The sequence below is a fragment of the Arachis stenosperma genome, chromosome 2 (genome assembly GCF_014773155.1).
Source record: "Arachis stenosperma cultivar V10309 chromosome 2, arast.V10309.gnm1.PFL2, whole genome shotgun sequence".
Taxonomy (NCBI): domain Eukaryota; kingdom Viridiplantae; phylum Streptophyta; class Magnoliopsida; order Fabales; family Fabaceae; genus Arachis; species Arachis stenosperma.
The window spans coordinates 63,269,308-63,275,711 of NC_080378.1; the positions used below are offsets into that span (position 1 = coordinate 63,269,308).

General features: G+C 35.7%; 1 non-coding gene across 1 annotated transcript; it reads right to left on the reverse strand.

Annotated features, from left to right (window-relative positions):
- Positions 1 to 5,212: 5,212 nt before the first annotated feature.
- On the reverse strand, positions 5,213 to 5,320 carry LOC130963920 (small nucleolar RNA R71). Its single transcript, XR_009080036.1, has one exon. It is a non-coding gene; the product is annotated as a small nucleolar RNA R71 (small nucleolar RNA).
- Between the last annotated feature and the right edge of the window lie 1,084 nt (positions 5,321 to 6,404).

Below are 6,404 nucleotides of genomic sequence, written 5' to 3' on the forward strand. Positions count from 1 at the left end.
ACTTGTTTTACACTGTGGGATGATATTAATTATCTGCCAATGCCAATCTTTTATGATACTTGCACTCCATTTGCATTGACATGAGCTTGTATTGATACTTTCATTACCCACACTCCTCCCTTATGTTGCAAATTTTATACCACTGGTATGCCATGGCTTCTATTGTTTTCTCACGTACATGTTGAAGCTTCCATGGAAATGAGACCATTATCATTTGGCATTAATCCACCCATACTTCATTTATTTTCTTATCTTTATTACTGGGTTACTTTTTCTTCCCTTTTTCTTTCAGGATGGCCACTCGAAAGGGAACTGGGGAGACAGACAAGTCCATCTGCAAAATCTTGAAGAAAAGCATCAGTTGCAACAACCCGTCCACCTGCACATCTCAGCATGCACCGAGGCCGGTGCAATCTTTAAGTGTAGGGAGGTCGATACCGATCTTCATGGGTTAGTACTTTCTTGTCTCAACACCAATGTTTAAATCTTCTTTGTAGATTAGTTGTTGCATTTGCATGATTATCTGATTTTGTGCATATTTTACCATTTGGTTAAAGTAATATTTTCTTTTTCAAGAAAATTTTTTAGAGTAATTCACTAATTTAAATTGAAACTTTTTATTAAACTTGTTTGAAGAAATATTATACTGGAACATGATTTAGAGCTCGAACACACAAAACCTGTGAGATTTTGAGCTTATTTGAATTGGTTGCATTTTATCAACCAATATTTTATTTTTGGTGTGTGATTTTCTCTCTAAAATTGTGATCTTTGTCTTGCTTAATTCTATATTTCCATTATTTAATGTATGCATGCACTTATATGATTGAGGCCTTTGTTTCACTGAGCTTACATACCCATATGACCTTAACCCTTCATTATCCCTTGCAAACCAATTTGAGCCTATTTTTTTACCCCTCTGTTCTTTATTTTAGTACATCATTAACTCTAAGAGAAAAACAATAATATCCTTAATTTGAATCCTTGGTTAGCTTAGACTAGTGAGAATGCTTATGAATTAAGTGTGGGGAAAAGTGGGTTTGAAAACATTTAGTTTGAAAATTGAGTATGTTAGAATTTTCTAAAAATGTGAAAGAAATGTTTGGGACATAATTCATGCATCCAATAATTTAATCATATGCATTGAGAAAAATAAAAGAAAAAAAAATATATATATATATATAAAAGAGCAAAATAAGTGAAAGGGGACAAAATGCCCCAAAGTAAGTGATGAAAGCAATGCATATGAGTTATACTTGAAATTAGAATGCTTGAATATGTGGAAAACATGGTTAATGGATGGTTAGATGTTGTATTATGATTACATGGATTGTTTAAGTTAGGTGGGAAAGTTTAAGTTAATTAAGGATTCAGATTTTAGTCCACTTGGCCAAATACAATCCTACCTTAACCCTAACCCCATTACAACCCTTAAAAGACCTCTTGATATGTGTATCTGTGCATTAAATTTATGTTGATTGTTAGATGAAGAGCAAGCCTTAGAAAGCAAGGTTAGTAGAGAATCGAGAGAATCGAACCTAAAACACTTGAGTGATTAGAGTGATATATACTACTAGTGAGGGTTCAATGCTTGATTCTTTGTTCCCGGCTTTCATGAGCTATTTTCTTCTACAAGTCTATTTGTACTTCATTTTTATGATTAGAATTAGTGAAATCCAGTTCATATTTATTCTTGAAGATTTATTTACTTTTAACCAAGTAGGTAGAAACATTTTGCATTTAGTTGCATTCATAGGTTGCATCTCATACATCCTACCATTCCTCTTCATCTTTATAGTTTCTCTTGAGTTTAGCATGAGGACATGCTATTGTTTAAGTGTGGGGAGGTTGATAAACCACTATTTCATGGTTTATCTTGTGCTCAATTGAGTGGATTTTATCAACTCTTTAACCACTTATTCATACTATTTGCATGGTTTTACATTTGCATTCCTAATTATGTGCTTTTGATTGAAAACATGCTTCTTTGGCCTTAAGTTCCCTATATTTAATCCTCTCTTATTACCATTAGATGCCTTAATATGTGTGTTAAGTGATTTCAGAGACTACAGGGCAGGAATGGCTTAGAGTATAGAAAGGAAGCATGCAAAAGTGAAAGGTATACAAGAAGTTGGAGAAATTGTTAAGCTGTCCAGCCTGACCTCTTTGCACTCAAACGGCTATAACTTTAGCTACAGAGGTCCAAACGACGCAGTTCCAGTTGCGTTGGAAAGCTAACGTCCGGGGCTTCGATTTGATATATAATATGTCATAGTTTCCTTGAAACTAGGCGACGTGAACGCATGATCCACGCGAACGCATCGCATCTACGAACTTTAATCCGCGCGGCCGCGTGGGCGACGCCTCCGCGTCACTTGGCCGCGACCTGTACGGACCAGAAAGCGCTGGAAGTGACTTCTGGGCTGTTTTTGACCTAGTTTTTGGCGCATAGAACACAGATTAGAGGCTATAAAGTGGGAGAATGCATCCATTCATGATCATGCTTTCATAATTCACTTTCCATGATTTAGATTTTGTTTTGAGAGAGGTTCTCTCCTCTCTCTCTTTAGGATTAGGATTTAGGATTTAGGACTTCTCTTAGTTTTAGGAGTGACTCTCAATCCCAGGTTCAATATTCCTTTTACTATTTAATTTCTCTTCTATTTTTGTTTACTCTGAAGCTTTTATTGTGTTTGATTGATGTTGCCCAATTGGCTGTTGATATTGTCCATGTTAGAATTGACATTTTTATTTAAGGATATTTGAGGTATTTCAGTTTATGATTGTTGCTTTTTATTATCCCCAATTTGAAGACAATTTTTATTCCAGCAGATTTAACTTCTTTTCCTTTTGGTCTTGGTTGAGAAATCAGTAACTCAGGAGTTATCTTAGCTTAACATAATTGATAATTGTTATCTTTGCTAATTGGACTGAACTTCAATAATCCCAACCTTTCCTTAGGAAATAAATAGGATTCGAAGGTCAACTAATTTATCCCTTAACTTTTCTTTGCTTTAGCAAAGGTTAACTAAGTGGAATTAAGATTCAACTTTCATTATTATTGCAAAGAATAACAAAGTCTGGACTTCCAATTTCTCATACCTTGCTAAAGGTTTGCTTTACAATATTTATTTATTTATTTTAATTGTCATTTAAATTATTTGCCATATTTATTCCTCATTCTCAAAACCCTAATTTTACCTTTTTCATAGCCAATAATAAGAACATACCTCCCTACAATTCCTTGAGAAGACGACCCGAGGTTAAAATACTCGGTTATCAATTTTAAAAGGGGTTTGTTACTTGTGACAACCAAAACGTTTGTACGAAGGGATTTTTGTTGGTTTAGAATCTAGATCTACAACGCGACTATTTTTATAAAATTCTTTACTAGCAAAAATCCTAACGTCAATGAATATCTCTTGGATTCCTTAATCAGAATCTTCGTGGTATAAGCTAGAATCCATTGGCAGCATTCTTGAGAATCCAGAAAGTCTAAACCTTGTCTGTGGTATTCCGAGTAGGATTCAGGGATTGAATGACTGTGACGAGCTTCAAACTCGCGACTGTAGGGCGTGGTGACAACGCAAAAGGATAGTAAATCCTATTCTTACATGATCAAGAACCGATAGATGATTAGCCGTGTGGTGACAGCGCACCTGGACCATTTTCACTGAGAGGACGAACGGTAGCCATTGACAACGGTGATCCCCCAACATACAGCTTGCTAGGGAAAGGAGTAAGAATGATTGGATGAAAGCAATAGGAAAGCAGAGATTCAGAAGGAACACAGTATCTTCATGCGCTTATCTGAAATTCGCACCAATGAATTACATAAGTATCTCTATCTCTATTTTATGCTTTATTTATCTTTATATTTGAAAGCCATTATAAGCATTAGATCCGTGTGACTGAGATTTACAAGATGACCATAGCTTGCTTCATACCAACAATCTCCGTGGGATCGACCCTTACTCACGTAAGGTTTATTACATGGACGACCCAGTGCACTTGCTGGTTAGTTGTGCGAAGTTGTGAAGAATGTGTGTGAACCATAGTATTGTGCACCAAGTTTTTGGAGCCATTGCTAGGAATTGCTTCAAAAATTTGAAGTTTGTTACTTTCTTGTTAAGAAAGGTTCAATCTTTAAATTCTAGAATTATATCTTTTAGTTTCTTGTTAGTCAAGTAATCAATTTTAAATTTTAAAAATAAAATCTTTTTAATTTCCTTTTCAAATCTTTTTCAACTAACTAATTGACTTTTTGTTTGTTTTACTATTTCTTATCTTTTTCAAAATCACCAAACTACTTTCCTCTCTCTAATTTTCGAAAATCACCCCCCTCTTTTCGAAAAATCTTTTTATTTAACTAATTATTTTAAATTTTAATTTTATTACTTTTTATAAATTTGAATTTTAACTTTAATTTAAAATAAAAACAAAATTATTTTTCTTTTATTTTAGTTAATTTTCGAAAACTCCTCTCTCTCATCTTCTTCTATTTATTTATTTATCTACTAACACTTCTCTTCTACTCAAAATTCGAATCCTCTTCTCCCCTCTACATGTGTTCGGATTTTCTTCTTATTTTCTTCTACTCACATAAAGGAATCTCTCTACTGTGGTAAAGAGGATCCCTATTATTATTTTCTGTTCCCTTTTTTTTCATATGAGCAAGAGCAAGGACAAGAACATTCTTGTTGAAGCAGATCCTGAACCTGAAAGAACTCTGAAGAAGAAACTAAGAGAAGCTAAAATACAACAATCCAGAGAAAACCTTACAGAAATTTTTGAAAAAGAAGAGGAGATGGCAGCCGAAAATAATGACAACAACAATAATGCAAGGAGGATGCTTGGTGATTATACTACACCTACTTCCAATTTTTATGGAAGAAGCATCTCAATCCCTGTCATTGGAGCAAACAATTTTGAGCTGAAGCCTCAACTAGTTGCTTTAATGCAACAGAACTGCAAGTTTTATGGACTTCTATCAGAAGATCCCTATTAGTTTTTAACTGAGTTCTTGCAAATCTGTGATACTGTTAAGACTAATTGAGTAGATCCTGAAGTCTACAGGCTCATGCTTTTCCCTTTTGCTGTAAGAGACAGAGCTAGAACATAGTTGGACTCACAACCTAAAGATAGCCTGGACTCTTGGGATAAGCTGGTCACGGCCTTCTTGGCCATGTTCTTTCCTCCTCAAAAGCTGAGCAAGCTTAGAGTGGATGTTCAGACCTTCAGGCAAAAAGATGGTGAATCCCTCTATGAAGCTTGGGAAAGATACAAGCAGTTGACCAAAAAGTGTCCTTCTGACATGCTTTTAGAGTGGACTACCTTGGATATATTCTATGATGGTCTATCTGAGTTCTCTAAGATGTCACTGGACCATTCGGCAGGTGGATCCATTCACCTAAAGAAAATGCCTGCAGAAGCTCAAAAACTCATTGACATGGTTACAAATAACCAATTCATGTACACCTCTGAGAGGAATTTTGTGAGTAATGGGACGCCTCAGAAGAAGGGAGTTCTTGAAATTGATACTCTAAATGCCATACTGGCCCATAATAAAATATTGACCCAACAAGTCAATATGATATCTCAGAGTCTGAATGGATTGTAAAATGCATCCAACAGTACTAAAGAAGCATCTTCTGAAGAAGAAGCTTATGGTCCTGAGAACCCTGCAATGGCAGAGGTGAATTACATGGGTGAAGCCTATGGAAACACCTATAATCCCTCATGAAGAAATCATCCAAATTTCTCATGGAAGGATCAACAAAAGCCTCAACAAGGCTTTAATAATGGTGAAAGAAACAGGTTTAGGAATAGCAAGCCTTTTCCATCATCTTCTTAGCAATAGACAGAGAATTCTGAGCAGAGCCCCTCTAGCTTAACAAACATAGTCTCTGATCTATCTAAGGCCACTTTAAGTTTCATGAATGAAACAAGGTCCTCCATTAGAAACTTGGAGGCACAAGTGGGTCAGCTGAGTAAGAAAATCACTGAAACTCCTCCTAGTACTCTCCCAAGCAATACAGAAGAAAATCCAAAAAGAGAGTGCAAGGCCATTGATATAATCAAAATGGCCGAATCCAAAGAGGAAGGGGAGGACGTGAATCCCAATGAGGAAGACCTCATGATACATCCTCCAGACAGAAAGGAGTTCCCTATTGAGGACCTAAAGGAATCTGAAGCTCATATAGAGACCATAGAGATTCCATTAAACTTTCTTCTGCCATTCATGAGCTTTGAGAACTATTCTTCCTTTGAAGTGGATGAAGATGTAACTGAAGAGTAAGTTGCTCAATATCTAGGAGCCATCATGAAGCTGAATGCCAAGTTATTTGGTAATGAGACTTGGGAAGATGAACCTCCCTTGCTCATTAGTGAACTAAATACATGGT